Below are 12,212 nucleotides of genomic sequence, written 5' to 3' on the forward strand. Positions count from 1 at the left end.
GTGCTAAGGGGCCACTGAAGAAGAAGCTGCAGAGACAGTTGCAAAAGAATTTATCACATAAAAATGTGTGTGGTGCTACACAGAGCGTGTGTATGTAATATTCATAAGACTGTCTTTTAGATGCACTCCTCCTCTAGATTTTGAAGCTGTCTGAAATCTGCCAAGTTTCAAACCACTTAAATATAATAAAGCCTGCACTGATTATATCATGATTGCTGACATTTGGTGTCTGTCAGTCTGAAATAACTTTTCCTCCTTGCTCTAATTTCCTCTAAGAAGCAAAGCAGAGTCATTGATTTTCCACAAAATTTCTCTAAACAACTCCTGCCTGACTGTTTGGCGGTTTATTTCTGAGGTCAAACCCTATTGCCCAAAAGCTTTTCTTTTCTTCACACTTTTCATGCATTCATCTGGTACTTCTGTGGCTGATGGTTTTGACTGAAAAATTGCGGTGCTACCTATGTATAAAAGAATGTTATTAAAAATCTTAAAAAGATCCTATTAATATTTTATTAGCATTTCTTTTTTTTCTGAGACTGAATGACAGCTTACCCAAGATACTGATTTTAATTTTTTTTTTCAACCTGTATTCCTTGTCACTGTCTCCTCCAGCATCAATCCAGTCAGATGTTTTTCTTTATTATTACCATAAGGCCTCAACAGCCTATAATTACTCTAAAGAATTTCTTATCTTTTATTTCTGAAGCATAGATTTTTTCCCTTCTTTTCATTTGCCTTTTTTAAAATTTTATTTAATATATTTTGGCAAGATGTGTAATTAACCTTGCAGCTGTTGATAGTCTGCTTGAGTCTGTAACTATTACACTTCATGTAGCTTGTTTCTGTCCCCCCACCCTTTTCCTGTGTGACTGCAGGTGAAGGGCTGGTTGCAGTAGTGCTATTCCTGTCTTCAAAGCAGTGAACAAAATGTACACAAAAATATCTTTTTGGGATTGCTTTGAAAAATCCATTTTTAATGTTATAATAATTAAAATCCTGCCCTTTATAGCAGACAGTGTACATTTCCAGACATTTTAAGCCTGTAGTTTCCTTGCATTCGCCAAGGATGGATGATGCAGAGGAGATGGCTACATGGTGATGTCTGTGTGGCAGCCTCGGTTCCACAAGAAGGGAAACATCAGGAACCCTACACCAAAACTTTGCATGCCTGTTCTGACATTGATCAAATGTAAATAATTGCACAGATCACATAAATACTCTGTTTTCACTGGAAATGTCTCTGCCTTCTACTCAGGAGATGGAATTACAAGAAATTTGAGAGAAACTGTCTCAGACCTGTGGTGAAAAATACATAAGGTTATTCTCAAGACACATTGCCTTGTCGTTAAATAAAAGGTTTCTTTCACGATACTGCATTTCTGAGAATTATGATTTGTAAACAGAGTAAATTCAGGTGCAATGTTTCCATAATATTTGTCCTTTCTTATATTTTTACAGAGGTACACTTGTCTTGGGCAGACTGATTGACAACACAGTGCTTGCAACATCCCCAAGAGATTTCTTTTTGAAAACAAGTGAACCACGCCCAAACAGAACATATTAGAAACAAATTTAGTGAAGGTAGTTTCATCATTTTAAGACTTCAATTTAATCTGTTTCATGGACTACTGAAAGAAAGACCTTCAATGATGGAGGAGGTAGGTAGAAGTTGTTATAGATAGATCTCTAGTGTCACTACTCTCCTGGAAGACTTCTACAATGACCTCTACCATGACATGCGGAGGCCACATATATTATGAATCAAAGATCATTCAGACCTTTCAAAACCTCAAGTGTGAATTCCTAAAAAGAGATTATGGATTTTGAATTCATGCATGTCATGATTTTAAGATGTGCTCCACAACACAAGAACAGAACTGAAAGTCCATTTTTAATTTCTCCTTCTGTTATATACAAAGAATATGAAGCTCTCTCTTTGATGGCTTCTCAAGGTTTAGAGCTTATGATTAAAAAAAAGGCACAATATCAAAGACATTTTTAAAAGCAATTTTCACACTACTTGTATGCTAACCTAATTCTTTATTTGTTTCACCAGTTGGGTTGCAACATCTTTTAAGGGTTCTTGGTAAGGAAAATCAGGACAAATTAGAGCAAAGGACAGAAGTCACCTTAGCTAACTTTAGTTGTTTATATATAGTGGAAGGTGGTACCCTGAGTTCATCCTACTGCTGATGAGGAGAAAAGGGCTTTTTTAAAGAGCAGTTCATCCTGTCCTAAGATATGTTCCCAAAAGCGATGAGCAAGTTTGTTTTCTACAAAGTTTCACGTGTGCATCTCATATAAGAAGCACAGATTAAACACTTTTTAGCAGGTAATTTTACATGTGGTGAACCTTTCCCATGCAAATAAGTGAGAAGCAGTGTTGAAATTCAGTTGGACTGTTTGTGCCCAAGTACTTATGTCACTGATATTTATATATTCCTGAGACAGAAATAGAAATAGAAATCTCTCAGAGAACATCTGTGAATTCCTTTGAAAAGTGTCCTAAACAGAAAAAAAAAAGGAAAAAGTAAAAATAACCAAGTGTTGCAAAAAAGTTCTTTTAAAATCATAATAAAAAGCAGACAGAGCAAAATCCAAGAGCTCTGTTTTAAACACAGCAGCTCTCTGAGCACCATTTGCTGTACTCAGCAGTTTGTTTCAATGTACGCAGTCTTTGGGACTATAAAATAAAAGAGTAATATGAAAAATCCCATCATATGTTACTTTTCAACATGTGTCAGGCAGCAAATTCATTAGTCTGGTTCTTCCTTACTGTCTCCTAGGAAACATGAGTCAGTCGGAAGTCCAACTGTATTCGGGATCATGATAACCTGCAGCAGAGATAAAAATATCTTCTACCTCAGTATAAACATAAATCTACACTACACTTCATTGCATGTTACTGCTCTACTAACAATTTTTTCTTCTCTCTCCCTCTTGTTTGGTTTCTCTCCATAGATCTTATCAAATTCCAGGACATGCTGTGGCAGTCAAACATTTGAATTCTCTCCTTGAGGCTGGACCCATACTGGGTGTGAAGCCACGATGTTCAGTCATTGCATTTTCTGGTATCAGGCAACTCTCCAATCTGTAGCAATGGCATGTAGTGAACAGTGTCCTTGAAACTAAAGGACCTTGCTCTTGTCAGTTAACAAGAACTAACCTCTTAAACAAAAATGCAACAAGATGAGGAATACCAAATGGCAGCTGGCATGTATTTATGTCTTGCCAGATTCCTTCCGTATTACCCTGGCTATTAGTCTAGGTACCTCTGGCTCTCCTCTTTTAAACTGTTATCTGTCAGAAAAAAAAGACACTTTTTCCAATTCAGGCAGGCTTCTTTTCTTTGCCTCTGCTGAAAAATCTTTTGTGCCAGTTTGAAAAATGGCTGACATCACTGAAAAATTTGTCAAAACTAATAGTTTTGATATTGACAAAAAAACAAGTACAGTCGATGAAATTATCAGGTAGCAGGTTGAAAGCAAACCTAAGTAAATATTTTTTCTAAGTGTATAATTAAATTGTGGAACTCATTGACAGAGTTTGTGGTAAAAGCCCACAGAATAAATGTGTTTTTTAAGAAGAATCTGGCCAAGTTTATGGAGGAGAGTTTCATGGGTGGCTACTGAATGCAAGAACCAGATTTGAAATTTCCCCAAGCAAAACCTACAACAGCCAACAGCAGCTTTCTTGGAGTGGGTGGGTTCTAGGTCTGGCTCAGCATTGTTAGTCTCATTTTCTTGAATCTGCTTAGTGTTTGATGAAATATGGCTATCCTGAGATATTTTCCATCTATTTTTTTCCAGACAGACCTTTAGTGAGTCTAAACCTATGAAGAAAGAACATCATATGTACCATCTGTATCAGTTTTGTTCCAATCCACCAGTTCCCCCTTCTTCTTTTTGGTAATTTTACAGTCCATTCCTCCAAGTCTTTATATACAAGCTCTAACCTAAACCAATTCAAAAGATTTTTTTCTAGGTATATCTGTAAATATATAAACAATACTTTAAGTTCTAATATTTGGAAGGAAGACACATCTCCTTTATTTATCAAGATTACAGAAAATATATTAATATTAATTGCAATTTAAAAAATCAAAGTTTGTACTCATACAATGTAAGTTTCAAAGAACCAGAGATGGAAAAGATCAATTAAGCTTTTGGCTTCAAGGCAGGCTCAATGTAGGTTCCTTGATATTTATTTTCCATTGTTTCAACCATTTCTACTGGCAAACTGCTTTGCATGCAGAAAATGAAATATGAAAAAAAAATTAAGTGCTTGAATCTGTTACTACACAGACTTTACAAGATGAGTTTTTAGTGGTTTTAGAAATATTGGGTTTATCTTATTTGGCAGGAGAATCCTTTGGAAAAGCTGAAGAGTGGATGGAGAATAAGACAGCTCAGTCTGTTGAGCCAAGAACTTAATTTTCTTGACTCCAGCATTCAGAGCCATAAGGAGATCCAGCACACTGTCTGAAAAAACACCGCTGTCCAATTTTGTCATCACCAGAACCCCGATGAAAGTAAAATGCATAATAAATACTTACTGATTACAATACTGACTCACTACAATAAAATATTCCTCTATGTGTCTTTTGTAAATAGGTGTCATTACACAGTTTGATGATACCTAACTATTTCAGGTATTCTTTTAAAAAGAAACACTAAATAAAGAGTATAGCTCCCAAGACAATTCCTGTATCTTATATATTATCATTACTAATGTTGTTGTTAACCATAAAAGACTGGAGTCCCATTTTTGGGGATTTCTAATCTATCTCTGGAAAGAATAAAATCATATTCTCTCTCCTAAAGCTTTTGCAAACTGCTGTAAATGGAAAAATTTGAGACAGGCAGAGTCCATAAAATACACGTGAGTTTTCAAGGTGGTGGAGAAGGACAGCAGCAAAAATAAAATTGTGTAGTTACATACATTAATTTTGCATGCAACTTGATGGTCCAAATAATATAAGGTTTTTTGTTTATTTCAGCTTTGTTTGGGAGGGGTGCTTTAATAAACAAACACATGCTTCTTGTCGCTAGGGGTTGTTGTGTGTTGGTGAGCCTGGGGGAGACACAGCAGATGCAATGAGTTCTTGGGGAATACAAACTGAGCAATAGACTTCTGGATTAGATCTATTATTAGATCTTTTATTTAAAATAAAGCTACATTTGTGCAGTTTCACTCGTTCATCTGGATAGCTTGACAATAACTGCTTCTACTTCTAAGTGTCTTGTTACAATTCTAAGTTTCTCAGAACTACTTCTCTATTTTAAGTCTCCTTTAAAAATTAATTTGGTGTTCATTAAAGGCTTCTTCCTCACAGCCTCCTTAGTGAAACATGATTGTCTGATTGCTTTTGGAAAGTCAAGGATCATGATAGAGCTCTTACCCTACCTTCTGGAATTTCAGCCATTTTACCTAATGGTGAGAAATTAAATAGGAGATCCTCTGTCACAGTGGTTTGTTGTTGTTGCTGTTGTTGTTTTTTCTATTCTTGCTGATATAGGAAGATAGACTCTGCTTTTGTACACTTAGATTGACATCCACCATGTCTTGCAAGAAAACAATTACTCTGATTTTATCTTGGTTTAAACAAGCACAGAAATTGGAAAGATAGATATTATTTTTGTTTATGTTTGTTTTTTACAAGTTGACATGGGTTTCAGTCACATGCCTACTACTACTTTATTAGTGTCCAGTCACATGATTTTCAGATTTCAAGTTTATCATACTATTTCTTCAAAATGATTTTTTTTTTCTTGTCTCTTTTGCCAGTGTCAGACCAGTTCCATTAAAGTCTTCTCCATGCCAGGGAGAAATTTCTTGCCATCAAAACTAAGCACACGGGAAAACAAAGGGAAATTTGACCAGATATAATTTCAGGGTATCGCAATAGAAGGACTTCATATAATTTACTGAGTCACGATGATTTTCACTCTTTTTCAACTAAATATTTTGGTTTTAAGCAAGAATCCCTGAAAAACAAATGTAAGCTTTCTTATAATATCCTAATTTTTCTTTTTTTTTTCCTTAGTCACATCTCTCAAGAAACCACTCCCAGACTGCTGGTAGACCACACATCAAAAATTACTTTTCTGTAAGAAAGATAAGCTCCTCTAGCAGTGTGTTGATCTTTGAGAATTCCACTATTTTAATCTTAAATCATCCTCTAGTCCCTTTTTCCACATATCTAGTATTTAAATGGAATCCTCTCTTGGCTTCACAGGCTCTCCCACTTGTGCTAGTACTCATTTGAGAATTATCAGGTTCCCACAAACTCCTTTTTACAGGAATTCCGGTGCGTAACATGGCAGGGCAGAAGTTTCATGCTCCCTGCTTTGGATTGGAAATCAGGAAGGGACAAAGACGAAGGGGAATGGGGTTGGGAGTGCTGTAACTTGCTCAGTTTGAGCACTTCAGCTGGACTCCTTAATGATACACTCACAATTCACCCCCAGGCTCCTTCAGTCTTTCTTACATTTTCTTGTTAGAACAAGGGCGACAGCAGACTTTTTTTTTTTAATGTGGATCTTTGCTCACTCAGTGCTTGACTCAAGTGCTTAATATTTTTCATCTGAAGGTCTTGTAGCTATACTTTTAGTGCTTTGGGGATCCCAGTTAATTAGTCTTTTTTTTTTTTTTTTTTCCTTTTCTCCCAAGAAGCCATCAAAAGATAAAAAACCTAAACCCAAACAACTGTGAGAAGGAAAAAAATTGTACTCTAAACATGTGTTGCACATGATAGTAACAGCTGCAGCCCTGTTGACAGTGTAATACTGCTGCAATCCCCAGGATATAACTCAGATACTGAATTTCAGACTGCTGAGGAATGGCGCTTGAGGATCCTTGAAAAGAATTATGTTTGGAAGAGAAAAGAAAGATTAAGTAAAACAGAGGAAGTATGCTGGTGGTCCAGTGCAGAAACCCCAAATAAAAAATTGTTAAAAAAGAGAAAATTTAGTACACCCACAATAAACACATTTAGCAGATATGTACATTTTCCCCACTATAATATTAAGTTTCAGGATTTGTTTGTTTTTAGTGCTATTAGGGACTGAAGCACATGGTGAAGGCTGTTGCTTTTGTATTGATATGATATTAACGAGAGATGAACACATGCTAATAGAGCAATGTCAGGAATAAAAATAATATCGATGATGAAAGAGAAGGATATCGAGAAAAAGATCCGTCTTTTCTATTTCTCTTCCTTTACAATGAGCAATGTCAACATCAGTTATGAAGCAACTTTTAATCCTTTTTTTCTTCTTTAATCACAGTGATGTTTGCCTTTAGAAAAAAATTATTTCAAAACATACCTACTGCAAGAAAGAAAAACAGATTTTCTACTATGAATGAAAGTTTCTACTTTGCCAATAATTCATTCCTCCAAGAAAAAAAAATTTAAACAATTTGTTTACAGTATGATATCTGCTTCTTCACTTTTCCTAAACCCGTTAGTTTTATGACATAAACAGTTCTTCGGGGAGATAAGAAACTTTCATTGTCCCTAGCAATGCCTGCTGTGTTCAGTCTCCTCGTTACCCTTACACAAGGGCAGAGCCCTGTCTGGGAGCAATGCCTGGGTCCCCACTGCTGAGCAAGGAGCAGCTGAAGGCTCCTCATGTTACCTCCCTTCTGGGACAACCCCCAGGACTGATTCTCTGTGCCAAGGGAAAAGTTCATGTGCAGCCTATTCCTCATAGAGCACTTTAAGCAACCCCTCCTTATCCTGTGTGTGTGCCCTGGTTTTCTCTGCGTGGTCTGAGGCAGCTCTATCACCTGCTCATCACAGGCTGGTCTGAGCTCCCCTGTAGGAAGTTTCCATTTACCTACCAAAGGACAGACAGAGATTCTGAAAATCTTTGTTCAGCCTTCCTACAAGGGAGATGCAAACACATCTGGTGGGATTTGTATCAGCCTAAATCTGAACTCTTGCAGAGGAATGAGGTCACAGCAGAAAGCTCTTGTTAGAGCTGTGGGGAGAGACAACCAGTTGTAGAACATCAACTCATTTAACCCACTTTGGTGTCTAGTTTAGGACTAAGTGAATTACATCATGGAAACAATATACCCTGTACTGTAAGAAGGTTTGTCCAGTCACTGACATCAACATTGTAGGTTTCATCATTGGCCAGATGGTTCTGTGCAAGAAACTAGGCTTCAGGAGGAACCCAGAATTTGTTTCTTCAGCAAATGGAGGTGTAGCCATACCCAGAGATTTACCTCCCAGATTAAGCAACAGAAGTAAAAACACACACAGAGGTAGGTGTGGTAATGTAATGTTGGCATTTGTGAGTCATTGAGGAGCAAGCGGTGGAGCTTCCTGCGCTGATACTGAGTGGCTGGTTATAAGAGGTCTCTGGGGAGCGCGGTGAACATGAGCACGGCAAACAGAAGCGTGGTGAGTCATTGGGGCGAGGACAAGGCAATTTGCACGGCAGTTCGCGCAGACAGTGTTGCAAGTAAGGTGTCCTCTGTGTTGTTTGAAGTATCTCTGCTGCCTGGTTGCTTTTGGGGTGTCTGCTAGTAATGGTTTCTACACGGTCAAAACCTGTGGGTGGTATAAGTGTATGTGACCAAGTGGAGCCCTCCAAAAAGGATGCGTCTGTACAGACCCATTCCTGCCCAGAGTGTTTGAGCTTATCGGTGGCTTCAGGGTGTGCTGTGGAGGAGGCCTGCCTATGGTGTGAACAGGTGAGTGATCTCCTTTTGCTGGTGGCTGACCTTAGGGAGGAAGCTGAAATATTAAGAAGTATCAGGGAAAGTGAAATGGAAATAGACTGGTAGAGTTCAGCCCTTCCATCTTTAAGGGAGGCCTCTGACCATGAGTCTGAGGACTTTCATGCCTCCTGCTCTCAGGTAGTAGAAGGGCACCTGATAAATGAAGAGGAGTGGAAATGGGCTCCCGCTCGAGGAGATAATAACAAAAACTTCTCCCCATCCCTCTGCCAGGTGCCACTTCAGAATAGATATGAGGTCCTGGATCTAGAGAGCCGACTAGATGATTTAGAAGAAAATTGTCTGCCCAGTGAGTCCCCCAGTTATGATTCATCTGAAAGATGCATCACCACCTCTAACATCAAGAAGAAAAGAAGGGTAATCGTAGTAGGTGACTCCCTCTGAGAGGAGCAAAGGGCCCCATATGTCGACCGGACCCATCCCACAGGGAGATCTGCGGCCTCCCTGGGGCTCGGGTACAAAATATCACTGAAAGACTTCCTGGGCTGATTCAGCCCTCTGATTATTACCCCTGCTGATACTCCAGGCTGGCAGTGATGAGATTGAAAAGAGGAGTGTCAAGGCAATTAAAAGAGACTTTAGGGCACTGCGTCAGGTAATTGATAGGGCAGGAGCACAGGTAGTGTTCTGCTCAGTCCCTTTGGTGGCAGAGGAAAATGATGAAAGAAACAGGAGAACTCACACCATCAACAAGTGGCTTAAGGGTTGGTGTCATCGGCAAAATTTTGGATTCTTTGATCATGGAGAAATTTTTACAGCACCTGCTCTGCTGGAACCAAATGGGATACATCTCTCTGGTAAGGGCAAAAGATTCTTAGCTCATGAACTGGCAGAACTTGTTGAGAGGGCTTTAAACTAGGTTTGAAGGGGGAAGGGGATGCAGCTGGGCTGTCTGCAAGCAGGCCCAAGGGTTACAAGGCTGAGTCAGGGGCAAAGTCAGTAGCCCAGCTGAAGTGCGTGTGTACCAATGCACATAGCATGGGTAAGAAACAGGAAGAGCTGGAGGCCATGGTGCAACAGCAAAGCTGTGATGTAGTTGCCATCACAGAAACATGGTGGGATGACTCACATGGCTGGAGCACTGCGCTAGATGGCTGCAAGCTCTTCAGAAGAGATAGGAAAGGGAGAGAGGTGGAGGGGTGGCCCTTTATATTAAGCAGACTTTTGATACCATAGGAATTGAAACTAAGGAAGATGGAGTTGAATGCCTGTGGGTAAGAATTAAGGGGAAGACCAACAAGGTTGACGTCCTACTGGGAGTCTGTTGTCGTCCACCCAACCAGGAGGAAGAGGAGGATAACTTATTCTATAAGCAGCTAGGTAATGTTTCAGGATCATCAGCCCTTGTTCTTGTGGGTGACTTCAACCTACCAGACATCTGCTGGGAACTTAATACAGCAGAAAAGAGACAGTCCAGGAAATTTTTAGAGTGCATGGAGGACAACTTTTTGTCGCAGCTGGTGGGTGAGCCCAGCAGGGGAGGGGCTATGTTAGATCTGTTGTTTGCAAATAGAGATGGACTGGTGGGAGATGTGGTGGTTGGAGGTCACTTGGGGCAAAGTGATCATGAAATTATAGAGTTCTCAATATTTGGTGAAGTCAGGAGGGGCACCAGTAAAACTCTTGCATTGGTCTTCCGGAGGGCAGACTTCGGCCTGTTTAGGAGACTTATTCAGAACATCCCTTGGGAAGCAGCCCTTAAAAAGAAAAAAGTTCAGGAAAGCTGGGCATGCCTCAAAACAGACATCTTGAGGGCACAGGAACAGACTGTCCCTGTGTGCCGAAAGGTAAGTCGATGGGATAAACATCCAGCCTGGATGAGCAAGGAGGTTTTGGAGGAACTTAGGAATAAAAAGAGGATGTATCAGCTTTGGAAGGGGGGTAGGGTCTCTCAGGAAGTATTTAAGGGAGCTGCTAAAGCATGTAGGAAAAAAATTAGGGAGGCCAAAGCTCAGTTCAAACTTAGAATGGCAAATTCTGTAAAGGATAATAAAAAATGTTTTTACAAATATTTTAATGCTAAAAGGAAGGGTAAGACCAGCCTTTGTTCTTTACTGGACAAGGGAGGGAACTTAATATCTGCAGATGAGGAGAAGGCAGAAGTGCTTAATGACTACTTTGCCTCAGTTTTTAGTGAGGGACGGTTGGACAGATGGGCAGAGTCCAATAGGATGAGGTTTAATAAGTCCAAGTGCTGAGTCCCGCACTTTGGCCGCAATAACCCCCTGAAGCGTTATAAGCTGGAGTTGGTGTGGCTGGACAGTGCCCAGGAGGAAAGGGACCTGAGGGTTCAGCCAGCAGCTGAACATGAGCCAGCAGTGTGCCCAGGTGGCCAAGAGGGCCAATGGCATCCTGGCCTGGATCAGGAATGGTGTGGCCAGCAGGAGCAGGGAGGTCATTCTTCCCCTGTACTCGGCACTGGTGAGGCCACACCTTGAGTGCTGTGTCCAGTTCTGGGCCCCTCAGTTTAGGAAGGACGTTGAGATGCTTGAGCACGTCCAGAGGAGGCAACGAGGCTGGTGAGGGGCTTGGAACACAAACCCTGTGAGGAACGACTGAGGGAGCTGGGGTTGTTTAGCCTGGAGAAAAGGAGACTCAGAGGTGACCTTATCACTCTCTACAACTTCCTGAAGGGTGGCTGTGGTCAGCTGGGGGTTGGTCTCTTTCTCCAGGCAGCAACTGACAGAACGAGAGGACACAGTCTCAAGCTGCAACAAGGGAGATATAGGCTGGATATTAGGAAAAAGTTTTTCACTGAAAGAGTGCTAAAGTACTGGAATGGCTTGCCCGGGGTGGTGGTGGAGTCACCATACGTAGAAGTGTTTAAAAAAAGACTGGATGTGGCACTTGGTGTCATGGTCTAGTTGAGGTATTAGAGATGGATTGGACTCGATGATCTTGAAGGTCTCTTCCAACCTAAAAATTCTGTGATTCTGTGATTCTGTGATTCTGTGCAGGGTTCACTGCTGTGCCATCAGTGAGGATAGTCTGCATAGCGAGTGACAACAGGATCCAGAATGCTCCCAGGCAAGAAAGCTAGTGACTGATATTCACCAGCACTCCTGAAAATAATGAAACAAGATTGTATGTGACAGAAAATCAGGACCTCAGAGTTAAGCACTAAGTTTAATACATCCCGATATCACTGACTGTCAGACTACCCTATATTTGGAAACACTTTTCATATGTCATTACACATACCTCTGCCTCACTGCTCATTTAAGTTCCATGGAGCAATCAAAAGTGAGAAAGAGGATAAAAGGAAGGAGAGAATTCACTGGAGGTTTCTACTTTTCCAGGTTAATTTGCTTCTACACAAGAGTGCCAGAGCAAGAAAGGAACACCTAAAGGTACCTACAGTATCAGTCCTGAAGAAGTGTTTGGATAAAGTCTGTCATATTTCACACAGAAATGGAGTTTTAACACCTATATCACCCGTTCTTACCTTTTAACTGAAGGAC

At 40.2% G+C, this 12,212-nt stretch overlaps 1 pseudogene; it reads left to right on the forward strand.

Moving 5' to 3' along the window:
- Positions 1-8,541: 8,541 nt before the first annotated feature.
- LOC131378503 (uncharacterized) lies at positions 8,542-11,615 on the forward strand (annotated as a pseudogene).
- The last annotated feature ends 597 nt before the right edge of the window (positions 11,616-12,212 follow it).

This window comes from Hirundo rustica, chromosome 3 (genome assembly GCF_015227805.2).
Source record: "Hirundo rustica isolate bHirRus1 chromosome 3, bHirRus1.pri.v3, whole genome shotgun sequence".
In the NCBI taxonomy this organism is placed as follows: Eukaryota; Metazoa; Chordata; class Aves; order Passeriformes; family Hirundinidae; genus Hirundo; species Hirundo rustica.